We start from the raw sequence: 17,906 nt of genomic DNA on the forward strand, positions 1-17,906 counted from the left end.
CATCAAGCTTTCCACTATTTTGCAAACCTCCTAAGGTTTGTTATTATTTCTTTACTTGTTGCCATTTATTTTCTGTTCCTATTGCTTACAAATCTCGTAACGTCTTACCTCAGCATTACCGTACGGATGATTGGTGCGTCAAACTAGAAGACGGTCTGTTTTTGCCGGTTTTTATCAAGTTCTGAAACGATACTGCCATCGCTTTGCCTCTAGAATAATGGTCTCTGGGAAAATGAAAAAAAAAACTCTCATTCGAAAGGGTAGCTAGTTTGATGTATCTGTCGTACATTTTACTTTCTTTCTTTAGTGGCTTGATAACCATTGTAGATTCATGGTGCGTGTCTTAGAACATTTATTCTGTGACACGTACGTTGCCTACAACTGTGTTGGTTCTGGCGCGAAATACTTGTATATCGGGCTTGGCCAGATTAAACCTGTTGTTAAGCGCTACCTTTACCGACCTTGAGTCGCCAAATATCCTTACAACTAGCAAGATTTGAATCACTTGATTGTTCGTTTGTTACATACATACATTATCACCTCCGCCTACAACATCAACACCTCGTTTTTATACATCCTATTGCATACTAATAGACGATTCAGGTAACGGCTGCAATTAGCTTCCACTCGTTGGAGCTTTTGTTTGTGGAGGGCGTTAGGGAATGAGTTCCTACAACTGGCGATTGCGTTTCCCTTTTTTTGTCAATGATAAAAGAACTGCACCTACACTTCTCACCTCTGGTATACATAATACAGCAGAAGGGTTATTAAATTTTGTTTGTGTAAACTTATCTTCTTCCGAAAAGTCTGCAATTAAAAATATCAATGGATTGGATAGAGCAATTATAAATTCCCCGTAGATTAATTAACTGCATGTAACCACCCGAGTGGGTAAGTGGGGTTAGTTTCTCTCTTGGACTCAGTTGCACTAGGAGCGCATAATGCGGTGGATTAACATTTTACTGGCAGTGTTAATTGGTGGAGTTGTAGCCAAAGCTACGATAATGCTTCCGTTGCAGGTTCCTTCGGCACCGGAATCCATCGTAAATTTCATCCACGAATGCTTTACGCACAATTCGAGAACATTGTACATAGTTGGAGCGGAAAGGCTCGCTCGCTATCAGTGGTACGTCGAGTTGCCTTATCCCAAAGTGATCGTACAGAGTGGAGTCTCTATCGGTACACCATCCGAGACATGTTTGCTTGTGGTGTACGTGGATTGTAGCACACAGGTAAGCAGGTTGTGGAAGCGTGTGTTGGCAAAGAACTTCTTCAACACAGTCCATTTTTCTTATGTTCCTTTCAAAATTCTATGTTCACTGCACTGAAAAGGATGATGCGAGACTTTACCAGAATCACACGAAACGGCAAATATCTCGTGCTGGTTGATGATGTCTACCTATCGCAAGGAAATGTAGCCATTTCCATCAGTCTTGGTTCATTTTTTGCTTCATACAACGTCGTATACTGGGGTGTGACTGGAATTGGTCGTGCGAAAGAACTGCATTACACGTTGTTTTTTGCGTCGAAAGTTTACTACATGACCAGTCCACTCACCCACGGGCCAGCGTTTGAGTGGAATCGGGGACTGCTGCGTAATAACACATTCGAAATCTACGGACAGGCAATACATGCCTTCCCCTACACCCATCGCGTAGGCGGTGGACAGTTCCGTGGTGTAGATATAAGCATCTTTCACACCGTAATGGAAAGGATCGGGTGTATTCTGAAGGTGCACATCATAGAACAAACGGTAGATAGTGAGCGGGACATAGACACTATTACGACTCGTTTACATCAGATGAAGCAGGACGCGATGCTCACGCGCAGGCACGTGGAGGTCGGAACCTTACCTGTTGTGTACATTCCCGACTACACGTACTACTGTTTGGTTGCTCCGCGCTTCGCCCGGATCGATCTGACGCGATCGCTGTTGCGTCCCTTCTCGTCCGACGTTTGGTGGTTTATTATCGCGTGTGCGGCGTTGATCAACCTTTTAAAAGAGGTTTCGAAATGTGTTGCCCCATTTGGGGCATTGATGCGGCAGATTAGTTTCAACAATCCCATCCGATCGTTCTACCGCATTCGCGGTAATGTGTTTCGTTCTGATCGAGGCCTATCTCGCGAAGGTGACGTCTTTCTTTCTAATCCATCGTTTTCTGCCGGATGCGCGTACGTTAGACGAATTTTTCGCTACGAACACTCCAATTCGGCTGCAGGAGGGAAGTAGCCAATTTCTAGCAGGTCTTGAACCACGCATTAGGGATCGTATCGTCGAGCGGGCCGTAAACAGTGCAGTGTGTGAAAAGTTCTCCAGCCAGTGCGCTCATTTGGACAGTTTTGCTTACGCTTCTTACATGATAACTGAAAACGTTGACATCGATTCCATGAGTGGTAGGAAACGGTCGTACATTGTACCGGAAATGCTTGCAAGTTACAACTATCTGTCGTACTGCTTTGCACGTGGCTCAACTTTGACCGATTTGGTTGCGGTGTATCTGCGGCGTATGTATGAGGCTGGCCTGATGCGGCTGTATCATCACCAGTACGAGCAATATCTGCAACCGAACAAGAACTTACACGTTGGATCGGAAAGTTCGCTAGAGTTTGGCCATTTGATGTCGGTGTGGATCTGTGCCAGCATTGGTTGGGTGGTATCGACGGGTGTGTTTGCGGTAGAGCTAGTACAGAGCTGGTTGGTAGAGAGGTTTCGCCAGTTCCGAAAGGTGCCTGAGGAAGTTAAGAAACGTGCCTGGGGTTCTAAATCTCAGATTTAGAAATGTTATGCTTAGGCAGATGGATACGATGGATGGATAATTTTATCTCAATTTGACTTTAAAACGCCTCTAGAAGTTAAGATATCTGATGATGCTGTTACGACATGACGTGAAGCCTAAACCAATTGCTTGAAAGGTCATAAGGGTAAGGGTCAAGGAACCAGTTATTGATGCAGCTTATCCATAGCGAATCAACATAATGGAAGCTTAAAAATAAAATCGACAAACGACGGTGAAAAAAAGCGATAATTGAATGCAGTAAAGTACGCTTGAGAGGGCCATCCGGGAATCGGAGGTGGAAATTTCGGGGACCATTTTCTATCAGTCAATTCAGATCCTGGCATACGCTGATGACACAGACATCATTGGTTTCAGGCTCTCCTATGTAGGGGAACTTTACCAAAGGATTGAGCAGGCGACGGAAAACCTCGGGTTAGAGATAAACAAGGCAAAAACCAAGTTGATGGTGGCACCTGCAATAAATCCCAACTTACGCATGTTAAATCTCGGGAGTAGCAATTTACTCTCCTACACAGCCATTAATATGCCGATCAATCCGGTTTTTTTACGGAAAAGAATTCTATTTTATAATATTTTGCTAGGATTCTTTTTGTACTAAAATATGGAAGAAATGGCCAATGAAACATTAAGATATATCTAACCATGAGCGAAACAATTATCTGTGTGTGAAGTGTGTTACAAAGTGTTACTCAATCCGGCTACACTCCTACCTACCAATTTACATCTTAAATTGCCCTTACAAATACAAAATTCATACCGAACAGCACGGTTGTGACGGTTGGGAAATGGATCACACTGTTTTTTTTTTGGGAGGCGGCATAACCTAAAAAATAAAAAAACAACCCCGGAATAGGTCACTCAGCAGTGACACGCCCGATCCCGAAAAAAACAAAAACCCATCGCTGGAAAGCGTCAATGAGTGGCAGTGTGTTGGCGAGATGCGGGACCGATCGTATCGTTTGAAAATGCCCAATTTTTGTTACAACTTTTGGCGGGGTTTGATCGTTTGCGTTGTGCCATTTCTTTTCTGGCTGGTCGTTTCGCCTGCTTCGCCGATCGTTCCGCGTTCCCATAGACCACCCCAGAAGAACAATGGTGCTGATTCTGGCGATTACTGGCGAAGGTGCAAAGTGGTTGCAAAACGGTGGCTAAAACGGAGCTAAAATGATGGGTATAGCTGGTGATAATTTGTAGTTTTTAGCTATCCGTTACTATACCCGAAAGCGAAATGGAAGTTCGTACGGTCCCGGGTTTCCTTTTCCGGGTGCGGTTTGCTGGTAGAACAGAATGCAAAGTGGTGCCCGCAGAAGCAGCGAGTTGTCTGGTCACTGATCTTTGACGTTGCCTGGTAGTGATCGTACGTCCAGCCGCAGCAGATACGTTCTACGGTACGTTAATCATTCGAAGGATTTTTTTCCATATGTTTTAGCTTAGAGTCCCACCGATCGTATGATGGCTCGGACTTAATCAAGCTCCTGTCAGTGCACACAAATGCCCTAAAGGTGTCCACGGGCAGACAGAAGCCGACAGGGGCAGCGAAAAGTCAAGGGCAAGAAAATGAAATCGGCCACATAATTAAGCGCACCCTCCCCATGTGGGCGGTTCCAGCGGGCAGCGGATGGAAAGTGAGTAGCACCGCTGGTCGCTGACAGTAACGCGCATCAACGCGTTACACGGCCCGAGGTCACACACCGAGGTGGGAAGATTGTGAAGCCGTTTTGCGTACGGATGAGGCGCCATAATACGAAGAACAAAGCAATGTCACCGGTGGACACACGGTGGCCATGGTTTTTTTTTTCGAGGGTTGGGTGCGCTTCCAAACCCCTTTTGTCTCGGTGCGGGGAGTGCAAGGAAATGCTCCCTTGGAAATATGATAATTTCCGCTGGTGGAAAATTCGGAAAATAATGTACACGCGTGCACGCTTTGTGCGAAGTGCGCCATTTCAGTGGGGCCCAGTGAGCTAATTGTAAATCGTCAACCGCGCCCGAAACGTGACACCGGGAACCGGGGGTGTCGGAACGGGTTGTAAAAGCAAAATCAAGCCCGCGTCAGCTGGAAATGTGTGTGACGTCAGGGGAATGGCAGGAAAACATTGGGCAATGACATTTTGATAATCGTTCGAAAGGGATTTTTGAGCGGCATTTGTGGGATAGAGCGTATTATTTAATGTGGCCCCTCGCATCAAAATGGACAACCATGGATTGCCATCCTGCCCTTGCCGCCGCCAGCAGTGGTGCAGAAGTAGAGTAATAGAAAGTTGTTCGTGCTTCAATCGGGCGTAGAAAAAAAAAGTGTGTGATCATCTCAGTAATGTATTCCCTCTTACCTGGTGATAGATACGCAGCTACAATAGATCGGGCAAGACACCCGGCCAGACGCAGGGCATTAGTTGGCCAATGGTTTACCATTACTGAAGAAAAAAAAATACGTACAATCCCTTCCAAACGGGCCCAAACATTCAAACATTCAACGCCCGATCGTTAGATCGCTCGCGCAATGCACTGCGATGCGTTCTTTTCTTCGCATTTGGGGACGACATCCCGGCAAACGAAATGTCGCGAGTACAGTGCGAGTTGGTACGGTGAGCGAGATTATATCACCGGCATTATTGTCAGCTGCGGTAACTTAACCGCTTGGTTTGGAACCTCTATTTTGACAGATTGTGCAAAAGGAACTCCGGTGGTGTGAGCAGCTGAAGGCAACCGGAGGTCCCTAACCGGGAGGGGGGAGGGGACCGTAGGACGGATTGTGGGCGGGTATCGGAGAATCATCGCATCGCAGTTTGCTCCGCGCGGCAGGGTGGAAGATTGATTACGCAACTGTCAATCCGCCTGTTGTGTGCTGTGATAAAAATGTCAATCTCGTCTCCAGTTTGCCGTGCGACATATCCGCTCAGCGTTGCGATGCTCATTGTTCCTTCTCACGTTCCGCTATCAGGACCGACCGATCCGTATATTAATTAAGACACTTCGATGGATTTCGCGCAAACCATGGGGTCGGGTAGGGTTTGCCTGGTTCGGTTCCACCGCGGGAGTAACCGCGCAACGATCACACTAACCTTCGCACCGCGAACCTTTCAACCTGTGGCTGTAACGGGGTGAAGCTTTGCAGACGACAGGCACAGCGTTGTGGATCGGTTTTGATGAAGCGAGCCTGCACAACAACACTAATCGTTGTCGCGCGCGCACAGGTTGACGTTGCCGAGAACATCGTGCAACGAGAAGGATCGTCTTCCCGCTTGCTCTCTTCTTCCGCACCCACATTTTCCTTCCATCCTCCAGCAACACAACACTAAGGAACCGTGAGACCCAAAAAGATGCTCCTTTTCCCCCGTATGCTCGATTCCCTCGCAGTTAAATTATGTAATTAATTTCGATGAACACTTTGGGGTCTGTCGGTGTCAAAGTTGGTATCGCATCCCTGGTCTGGTGTCGGGATTATCTGTAGTGCGATTGCTTAATGAATTCGACAGTGGGTTGAGAATAGTGCCGGAATAGTAGTGTTGGGTGGCTGTCGTGACAATTGCATTCCGTACGCGCACAGTAACATGAACTCCGCTTCGGTGCCTTTAAAAGCCAATCCAACGAGGTCAGTTTTGTGATGATACGCAGACACTTTGCTGGCGAAGTGATGATCAAGTGATGTTTTATGATTATGAAACTCCTTCCCCCCCTCTCTCTCTACCCGCCCACCTTTCCCCCGTTCCTGAAAGCTTCCATTGCAGAGGGTGATGCTGCGTTGATTGAAGGTCTCACACATCTTCGGCGTGATATGCGTTTCCGCTTACAACACCCCGATCGACGATGGATTGGATTGTGGCGATGGATAGAAGTCTGCACCGTCGTTATCGAACTCGCGTATAACACAAAAAAATAAGATGCGCACCGTCTTTTCTGGTCATATGGATGGATCTAATTGGCCACACACTTGAATGCTCCGACCTCCGGGGTGGGTTGAGCTAGCCGCAACCTGTTCTGTTTGCCGCTTTTTTTTTTGATGGGTCGTTTGATTGTTTGATAGATTTCGATGAGGAAAAGGCATTAAATAAAATGCCACACTGGAAGTCATGGGTGTTTTTCGCTGCTGTATGTTAAATATCAAGTGGCACTACATGAAGCAAACGTGCAAAGATTTCCTCACAAGGTGATTAAAACACGACGAAGAAGAGGCAAAACTTAAATCCTAACACAAGAAAACGGATTGATTTTATGCAAGGATTGGTGCTTGGTGTAACGGAGCTGATAGTTAAAATGTCCCGTCATTTTTTTTTGGCAAATTGTGAAGAAATCTTCAATGTGGGTCAAAGCTCCACAAAAATAAAAAAAAACTCCCAAAAAAGTTTTGCCGCTCCATCTAAACGCATCTGTTTATCTGCGTGCTGAGCATAATCTCTCTCGCGCATTATGTGCGTTTGCAGCCGGGGCTGGAAGCTGAATGATAAATGAATGTAGCAACCGAAAGAACGCATGTTTTCACCCGGACGGTGACGCGTGCCAACGATCGTGATAGGGCTGACATTTGGACAAAACCACACTCGTTAGTTGTGTGAAGATTGAGGCCACCATCGGGCACTTCGTCGCCCCATCGTCGACCCCACGCACCAACGGGCCGCAGAGGAATGTACTTTTTTCCACTTATTAAATCATCAGTACCTCGACAACTGCCACCCGGGTTGTGAATTAAGCCCCGGCGTGTTGCAGCAACATTGATCGGTTGCCCAAAAGAAAAAAACCCCGTGGTTCCGATTAAAGAAGCAACCAGACGACGTAACATGCCCAGCACCCACTTGCACAGGTATTGTGTGTGACCTTGCGAACGAGGCGCAATGTTTGTGCGCTTGTTTTGCCCTTAATTCTCGAGCACGTTGTTTCGGGTTTGAAGCGCGATCTGAAGCTGTTTAGCTTTGCTCCACTTAAGTGATAGTTCATCCGACGACCTCCTGGGCTCTGCCAACCCATGAGGGGGTTTTGGAAAATGCCTCAAATGGTCAATGTAACGGAACAGTTCGATGACATTGATTTTTTTTATGGGAGGAGATGGGGAAAGAAACCCTCGGTAAGGGAAGGAAAATGGGCGCTAACGGTACATGTAGATTTTCCGTCCAAACTGTCCTTGCGGTGCGGGTTAGCACCGGTACAGCGATCTGCCAAGATCAAGTGCACGGTATCGGTCCATCTATCAACCGGTCTACCAGATCCGTGCATTTTTCTTTCGGTGTGTGCGCGCGCGGTGTAACAGATCGCACCGATCAGATTGTGGAATCGAAGAATGAAAAATAATTATTCTTGAATTGGAATTAATTTGCCCCATTAAATGATTAGTGTGGTGGCAACCGGGCGGAGCAGGTTGTTTGCTGTCGAGCGGGGCCACGACCGGTAAGGACGATCGCGATGCAGATAGCGATCCGCGATGGTGGTAGATGATGCAGGCATGATGCAAACCAGCAAATGTTTTGGGTGTAATTGCAAATTACATTTAAAGCAGCACGCGTAAAGATTTACGGATGTTGTCGAGGAATGAAATAAAAATGCTTTATTCTGTTGATTTTCTATACTAAATCGTAAACCAAAGCGACTAGCCGCTAAACTTAAAGTGCCTAAGATTCATGTTTTATTTTTCTCAAAGTTTAGAACCGATCGCACTGAATGGAATCGCTCCGATTGTGTACTTATGATCGGTTTAAGACGCAATTCCAAAGCATCCAAGTTCTCACGCTTCCAATAGCCGCCCAGATGGAAAAAAAACGATTCTACACTGTCATTTCGGCCCCAGTCCATTGCCCCAGCGGGGCTCGAGCGCGCTAGCCACTTGGAAGTGACGTTAGTTTTTCGGTTTTCCTTTTTCGTACCCCAACAACCGCCGGCCGTCATGGTTTTGGCACCGTGCCAACAACACCACCACCGCACGGAAGTAGAAGCACAAACAGGAAGAGCGCGTCTGCTTGCGGAGTTTTATCCACACCGATCGCTAGAACGGTGCTGACAGTGCCCGTAGCAGCCGTAGCTTATACTACTGCTCGTTTGCTTCCTTTCCCAATTGCTTTTGGGCATCGGGCATCATTCGCTACAGTCATCGCCTAGATTGGCGCTTCGTGCAATTAAATGGTGGGAAATTTAAACTCACCCCGCATGGTGTAATTAATCGGTTTTTTTTCCAAGTGGCATCCGTTCCAGGGATTCCGGGAGGGCGCTTGCGGGAAACGGTTGCAGCAGGAAGAGTTGTATGTTTGCCGTAAGGATGAAGCCGTTTGCATTTCGCTTGCTTTATGTCTTGCTTTTTGTTGGGGTTTTTTTTTTATTTTGTATCGGCTATTAATTAGTAGCCAAATGGGTGATTATTTGCATTAATTAGATAAATCGGATACGAGCGATACGGGGCAGTTCTTCATTAATAAAAAAAAAAGATGAATCGGATTGAGGAAAAAAAGGAGAAAAAAACTGCTTTTTAACAATTATTTACACAACAGATGCAAAAAAATAAATCCCATTGATCAAAAGACTTCAACGCGCCAGTGTGACAGATGAAGCGACGAACCCGAACAATTTGCTTTACTGGTGCCCAATGTGATAAATCATCGCTATGAAATTATCACAAAATTTACGCAAAACGAAAAAAAATATGTCCACTTCAAACCGAAACAACCAGTAGTGTTTTGAGAAAATACAAATTAAGCGTTTTTTTTTTGGCTGTCGCTGGTCGTTTGTGTATTATTTTAAAAATCCTTCTGGTCAAGTGGCTCGGATAAGTGCAGCGGACCAGCGCCACCGCGCTTGCTGAAGGAACCTCGCCTAATGCACGAACCGCTAGAGGGAGCGTCCGAATGACGAAGCGATAAACTTCAATCGAGCGGCACAAATTAATTGTGAGCGCTTCTGCCGGACGGGTGAGCGCGTGACAGAAACGTTCGCCTCGCCCTTGGGCCACAGCGGTTCCCGTGTCAACGCGCCCCATGGGTCAAGTGAGGCTCGACCCGACTCATCTGCCCCAAAAAAACGTTGGGCGAAGGGAGGGGGTGTCAGTGCGCCGATAGGGAACTTCGAGGACTGTAGATCGATAAATCTCACCCCAAAAGACGTCGAAGCCAGAGGACGTACACATAAAGGTTTGGCGAATTGCGCCGCGCTGAGAATGAAGCGACGGGTTCTCCGTCGCGGTTCTTGGCCCGCCCGGTCGAACGAACGAAGTTCCGCGATCGCGTGGTTGATACGAGATCAGATAAGCAGAGGTCCTCGGTGAAGTTCAGCGCCTGATGATCATTATTGTCTCATCTTGCTTGTGTTTTTTTGTTGTTGTTTCCATTGCTTAAAGTTGTTTGTCTTTAGGGGTGGGGGGCACGGTCATACACATCACCGCGGGGCCGTTTGGGGAGCTTCTTCAATTTTCAAAGGAACAATCCACAGTGTTTCGAATGTGATTGCGCAAGTAGGCACACTGTATGGCTTGAGGGCAATCAATTAATGGATTTGCAGGCCATTCGACAGAAGAATAATGTTGTAGATACCGAGATGGCAAGGTTGTTACCTCCTGTCCGCAGTCCGCTGCATTAACAACCGATTGCACGATTGGAAAAAAATTAGTCAACCGGAGGTTTTTACTTGATTTATCATCTGAAATAGTGCTTGGTTTTGTAATTGTTTGTCTTTTTTTTGCACGTGCAGGGTGAATATTATACCGACACTGTGCATGTCACGCACGGTGCGCTTATCGTGAATGCGCAACCCGAATGTAAACATCTGGTGTTTCCTAATTAGAACCGCATCTTAAGCAACCGAGCGGTTCATTTAAATGACCCGGTAAATTAATTGCTTTGCGTTGATGCGTTGATGTGGTGGGGTGGCAAGCATGACAGGCGTACCCGTCTGCTGCTGCGTCCGACGTATGGAGACGAGTCGGTTTTGAGAGGTCAATGCAAATTTTCCTTATAAGCACCCGCAGCAGGGGCGACCCGTTGAATGAACTTTCGAAGCGAACCGAAGAAAGCGTGCAGTGCGCAGCATAAGCATGGGAAAAATCGCTGAAGATGGCTTCAAGATGGGGTCGTTTGGCAATTTTTTTTGTTGCTTTTGCTTTGCTGCTGTGCCATCGTGCCAAAAACTCAAACGCCGGCAGCAGGACAGCCGATAATGTCAAGGTGGCACGGTGTGTGTCTCTCCCGCTCGATGTGTCCCAGTGGCACAGTGATCATGAAAGTGGCATGTACGCCACCATTTTAGCTCCCGGTCAGGTGTGAATTGGATGTACCGCCGGCACGGGATGCTGCCATGCCTGGGATGAGCAGAGGGGCCACACACACGGGTGGTGTGTGCGTCACTGAAGCAGATGAGCAGGTCGCAAGGAAAGTACGACGAAACTGGCGATGGGGCACGGTTACATAACGACAGCACGACCGAGCCGGCCGGACGAAGACGGATGAAAGTTTGTAAGTGAGATGAACTTTACAGGGACTCCACGCCACTCGGGTCGATGTTTTGCGGCGGTTTGAGATTTACGATAGTTCGAGCAGACGATAGTGCGCCAAACGCGCGTTTAGCAAACATGCCACATTACATGGTGTACCCCCGAAACCCCTTACAAAAGTGTATGGGTGTGGGTTCAAAAGGTTCCAGCCTGCGCCGCCCGTGATGAGCGGATCGGCAGGCGACAGGCGTCGTATTTGTGGAATGTTTTAATGTATACCGTGCGATATCGTTTTGTGGCTGTTGGTACGGAACCAAACGCAGCACCCTTTGGTCAGTTTCCTTGACCTCGGCGCGGTACACAATGATGAGCGCCCCGGTGTGATGGCCCCCCCTGGGGTTAGGTAATGTGATGCTAGAATTTTAAGAGCACACCGTGGAGCAGCAGCATCTCTCGGTGGATGTACCACCGGTGGAAGGTCCCTCCGAAAAGGGGGCGAAAGCAGCACCCAGGCATTGACATTTAGACGAGCAGCGTTTTTGTGTGTGTGGATCTGCTGCATTACATTAGATTGATGCCAATTGAAGTAGCGTTTTTCAGTGTTGTTAATTTTGCGTTTGTTGCATTGGGCACCGGCACAACCTTTACCCGCGATCTGTCGGATGATCGTAAATGTTTGACATTGTTGGGTGGGAAATTTTCGCTACAGAAATGTCAAGATCTTACGGTAATGTAAAGTGATCTTGTGTGTGTGTGTGAGCAGGAGAGAGAGAGAGATGGGGAGAGAGTTGGTGAGCCCTTCGAAGAGAGGAAGAGACGTTCAGCAGTCGGTGTCATGACCTATGATACACATAAATCATAAAACAATTTATTACCGTCATGCTGTTTTATTGCATCCAAACGGTTTCGGTGTTCAGTGTCGTTTGGTTGCAGCAGAATGTGAGTGTGTTTGCATGGTTTGGTAGACGGGTGTTTTTTTTCTGTCACTGGCAGGTCGCAAAGATGGTCGACTGATCAATGCTTACCTTTTGTTTGGCAGCCTCATTTAGCCATCGGACAAACGTTTACGATCATAAAGCAGTCGGTTTAATGCGTTGTTTATTCACAGAACACCTGACTGTTGTGCGGCTGCACGCAAATAGTGTCGCCGATTCACACATCTATGGACACTGCTAATTAGGCACACGAGTGACTGCCCACGGGGGTTCGTCGTCCGCATGCACTTACGAGTCTTTCGGCAAGTGATGCCCCTTACCCCGATCAAGGGGGGGCCGATCAGTTGGCTAATCAATCACTATCAATTTCCTGGTTCACGGTGGCCTTTGGCATTTTCGGGGGGTTGCCAGTATTGTTGCTATTTGGCGTGGCTGTTTAGCCCGTGTGACCTCACCGCTTGGGGCTCGAAAGAACCCATCCCGTACCAAAGTATTTGCCAATAAATTCTCAAGGTTTTTACAAGTGGCCAAAGCAACGAAAGCGTATCTATGCAGAAAAGGATATGTAATCAATTTCCCCTTACAAGAGCAGCTAGTTTCGTTTTGTCTATCGGTTCGGGTGTGGGGATAGCAAAAGCACAGAAAGTGTAGGGTTAGTGCCTAACCGCCGAGAGGAGTACAAGAAGAAGACCTAACTCGATCTAGCCCGGAGGCGTTCGATGGCTTCATCACTTTCGACATATAATAATGGTGGTGTCGTGTAGAATGGTAAAATAATAAAAATTCACCTGCCGCTTCCACCCATCTCTCCCCCCCCCCCCCTCTCTGGCCCGTCCCAAAATGGCGCGTTATTGATGGTCAGTAATTAAAGGCGGACCTTCACAGAAGAAGATGCGTCCTCTGGAGGTTCATCTGTGTGTTTGTTTGTTTTTTTTTAAGCAACCCAGGTTGGAATTTCGGTAGAAACACGCATCGATCGTGCGCTTTTCTGCCCGCAACCTTATCACACACTGATCGTGACCGTTGTCCGTGGGGCAGTTAAGTGCGCGAGTGCGCCATTGCCGTTCGTTTGTATGTTAAGCTGTTGCAAAACACATCCCACTTTGCACAATCGAGCGCCCGATTTTCCGAACGTTCACCCACCAAAAAGGCGTTGCTGCTTTCGGATCGTTCGATGCAGCGGTCTAGTTTTGGTCGTATTTTGGGTGGGTTTTTCGGTGGTGATTAGGACGCGCTAATCCACGGGCTCGCAGGTTGACCCCAATCAGCTTCGCGAGTCTCGTGCAACGAAGGAGTTGGCTGTAGCCAGCAATCCCACACTCGCGGTCCCGGTTGTGGTTCATAAATCATGCACCATCCGTTTGGGACGGAGTCGCGAGCGAGGATGGTGGCGGTGCGGTGGTCACTGTTTGCGATCGATGGAAGGGATCGCTTTTCGCATTGCTAGCATTTTTGAAACAGCGCGCGCCCACCTGGCCCATTGGTCCGGTCAGGAAAGAGATAGAGAGAGAGAGAGAGATGGTAAGGGTCGTGGAAAATGTCACCACCGGATTTGAGCAAGGGTGAATTTATCAACAAAATGTGTACGAACCTTTCGAAGGGTCTTCAATCAAGTACAGTTTTTGGGAATAAAGATCTTAACCTTACCGTTGCGTTGTTTTAAGCGCACATCCAGCAACATCGACCGGTCCTCCCGGCGGCGGTCGTGATTTACATCTAGTGATAACTTCAGTTTGTAGCTATTTTGTGTTAAATAGGTACCCGGTTCCGCCGATATCCTCGGCATAGTTTATGCTCTCACGCGACAGTTTTACAGCTAGAACAGCTGCATCGGACCGTTTCGGGGTGACATTTTATTATGTGCCATGTTGTGCCACGGCTGCACTGAAGATGAGCATATGCAAGCGCACCGCACATACATTGTTCGTGCCGGAGGATCGCATTGCAGACGCAGAGGCATGATTGCGCATTGTGCAATTTGCATAGGCACATTTAGGTACGGCCAGCTCATGTTGCCGTGTACGGACGCGCGGGCTCTTCGCCGGGCGTATCATCGATCGGCACGGTAATGCTGGCCGGGGTTGAAGACTGTAAGAACGTTGCATGGCCGGCGGTACGTCCCCGGTGTCCCGTACTGACCCGGCGAGAGGATGACTTGTTGGGTGAAATTTATGAGCCAATTTAGACCATGTTCCGCGAACATGGCGTCGCTTGTACCGATGTTGTGAAGCCGGTCGTCCATCGTACCGTTTCGGTACGCGGGCGCTCCGTCCCGCTGGGTTCACAACGGCCGGGATGCATTGCATTCTCCATTTCCGGTCGACCGGTAGAAACCCAATGTCCCGATCGGGGTCGGGTCAGTTTGCACCGTAACTCCACCGGCCGTTTGTTAGGCCTCCATCCGAAAACACCGCGTGCACCCCGTAAACCGATCTGACATTTGTACCATCTAATCGCATTTACGACCCCATTGGCTGCGTTGGCAAACTTCTGCCCGCCGTGGCCGAGAACCGCACGGGTGAAGATGCTGCTGCACTCGGTTTCGACGAGGCTAGGCAAAAACGGCAAACCACACAAAGCGGTACCGAAATGTCACGATTTATGGGACAATATTTTCGGGAAATTTATGTACCAGCGGTCCTGACGCCACCGGGGTTTTTCGGTACGGGACTCGAGATGGAAGCCACGTTGGGACACGGTGTGATGGGCTGTCAAGGCGTAGGTGTCGTTAAGGTGCCTCGCTTCGATCGAGTACGGTGCGTTTTATGACGGTTCAGTTCGGTTCACTGTTAGCCTGTTTTGCGATCCGCTCGATAAACGAACGCTTGTTAATTGTAGAACCGTTTAAAGGATTGATTGAAGGTGGCTCCGGTGTGAGATGCGCAATGCGCGTGATGTAAGGCTCCCATATTTGGGCAGGCTTGGCTAGACGCAAGCAGGCAACTGGATGGTTTTGTATTGAGCGATGTGGATGAACCTCGACGTAATTAACGTGATGATGGTTTTATGAGCAGTTTATGTGAGCTTTGTACGAAGCTGCCCTCATATTGCGATCAATGCCATGATCAAGGCATGGCAGAAGGTTCTAAAAAAACGATGCTTAGAAACCTGTCAGCTGTTTGCCGCTTCCGTTGCCCGAGGTGAATCAACGTTGGGCTGTAGATGACATCTCGAAGCGCAAGGATCGAATCATTCGCGTTCGGTTAACGATCAATTAAACCATCGTTGAATCGAAAGATCAATATGCAGAAGGACGTAGAAGGTGTTTTAATGGTGTCATATTGTTCCACAGTTTCCACAATGCTAACGACATTATTCAGAAGCAAAAAATAAGGCCTCAAAAAGGATAACACAACGCATTGTTCGATGGAAGCCTGTCAAACATTATTCTCAATGAGCCATTTAAATTTATTGATTAACAAAAAAAACACACTTCTGAAAGCTTACCAAAGCAAACATAATGTCAGTCTTGTCGGTCTACTGTGCAGCATCACAAGTGAGCGTTAAATACGTGCAGCATCATTTGGCACCGCGCCGTAGTGAATTGATTTCCCCCGTACCGAAAATAATTAGCTCCTCTCGAACGATCGCCCAAAACTGTGCGGTACGACACCGCCGGATGGACCATCTAACGGGTGACCTTTAGGAAGAAGGCGGAAGAGCAAACAGGGTCCGCCTGTAATGGGGGGAGGGTTCAGTTGAAACATTATTTACTGGCTTCTGGTATTTGCTGACCGGTTCGGACGATCGGTGGTGTTGTATTCCCGGCACGGTTGCGTGGTTTTTTGGGGAATTGTAACCCATTAACGCCATCCATTTATTTATTCACTTCCGTTGTGCGAAGTGCTGACATTGTTATCCTGAGCTTTTAGGCACCGCGCTGTGCAGCGATCGTGAAGCCCGCTGATTGGGGCGCGAGTCTCATTTTTCTTTTACGCGGAAGCGAATATTTCGCATATTCCATTTGGAATGTGTTGTGGCGAAACGTGGAAGATATGCAAATGCAGTTTGCAGTTTTATTGTCGATTGTGGTGCGGAGCAACAGTAGAACGAGGAGGAAGAATAAAAAGAGCGAAAGTAATAGGAGACGGCAAACCAAAGGGACTGCACCGTTTAGTAATCATAATCGGTTTGCGATCACTGCAGGGCTGATCGCATTAATCACGCGACCGTTCCAAATAAACGCAACCCAACATCAATCAAACTGTAAGCATCATCGGTGTAGAAGATCGCACCGTTCGGACCATTCAGGCCCCGCGTGCCGGTTGTCACCTAAATTAAGTCACTATCAACCTACCGCACGGCACGTCGCGCGCACGGTTGCTCACATTCATCTTGAAACCCTTCCTCCGGTAATAGGAGAGCGATCATAAAAAAAATCATAAAGGGTTCGTCGCTTGCCAATCAATGGAGTCGTTTGTATCGTCCGATTCGAACTTCGTTTCGAATGCGCACACGAGCGATCCTTTTGGCTGGGCACACACGGGACGTCCACGTCCTGCCCACGTCCACATCGAACTTCGTGCAAATCCGAACATAAACGCCTATCCTTTACCGTACGCACAAGCGAGACACAATAGTCGCACGATCAGCCCGTATGCTCCGTACGCGTCTTTCTAATAGAAGCATATGTAAAATTCAGAGAGGATCTATTATCTTACCCCCTAGTTCCTTTCATAAACATTTTCTTTGCGTTTTGAGAGCCAGATATGATGTTCATTTTGCCTAGTCTAAAATGTGTTCATGTAATTATATTTTTCATGTAGGTTTAAGATAAACCATTGCAAATAAAGAGTTAATAAAAAAAATAATATTGTTCCAAAATATCGGGAACCGCTTCGCAATATGTTGTGGTGTTTAAACATTTCATCACAAAAAAAAACCAATGCTTTTCTTCCTAGTTCTCACAACGGTTCGATCACAACCCATCTTTTTGCAATCTATCCTTTTTACTCTACAACAGCAAGGCTGCGTAAGCGGGTAAGAACAAGTCCACTGATCTGCTCTCGAGAGAATTATTTCCGAATCCTCCTTCACTTCGTGCTTTGTGGACGTCTTGTGGACGCGTCCACGGCAGGACCCAATTTTTTTGAATTTTTGTATGACTTCGTGGATTTTGGACGTCCAGTGGACGTACGTGTGTGCCCAGCCTTTGTGTTGCACCGCACGAAAGTGAATCCGTGAAACCGGGAAGATGGAGTTCCCGTGGTAGATGTAGGGACTGATTGCTATTAAAGCGATTAGTGTTTGGTTTTGTCGCCCGGCGATCCAGCGGTTCGGAGTTAAATCCGTTCGGCTGTGAACTTAAGCAATGTTGTACCGTTGATCGTGGTTATTGTTGGCGAGGGATGGAGGGTTTTGCATATTTTTATGCTTACTCCACCACGCTCGCTTGCTCCGTTCGAGTGCACGTGCACGAGGGCTTTCGTATGGACGGGGGAGGGATAACGCGACCACACCACACCGTGCGAACTGTGCAGATCGTGTACGCGCGGCTGGCGAAGCCGAAGACGAAACCGCACAGAATCTTCACCAAATTCCTCCCATGCCTTCCCCATTCCACCCGAAACAAGCGCTAGCCGGTTGTCGGTGGTGTTGTGGCGTTCGGTCTGGTGACGTCGTCGCCGGCGTGGGTTTAGCGGGTGGGTTTGTATATAAACGGCGTTTCGGGTACGCTGGAGCATCATTCGCAAAGGAACGGAGACCGATCGTGGGCCTAGCGAAAGAGGATTTTGTGCTGTGTGTGTGCTCTATCACCGGATCGTACAGTGAAAG

At 47.8% G+C, this 17,906-nt stretch overlaps 1 pseudogene; it reads left to right on the forward strand.

Moving 5' to 3' along the window:
• Nucleotides 1–941: 941 nt before the first annotated feature.
• On the forward strand, nt 942–2,777 carry LOC128717821 (uncharacterized; annotated as a pseudogene).
• Nucleotides 2,778–17,906: the final 15,129 nt, after the last annotated feature.

Source organism: Anopheles marshallii, chromosome 2, assembly GCF_943734725.1.
Source record: "Anopheles marshallii chromosome 2, idAnoMarsDA_429_01, whole genome shotgun sequence".
Taxonomy (NCBI): Eukaryota; Metazoa; Arthropoda; class Insecta; order Diptera; family Culicidae; genus Anopheles; species Anopheles marshallii.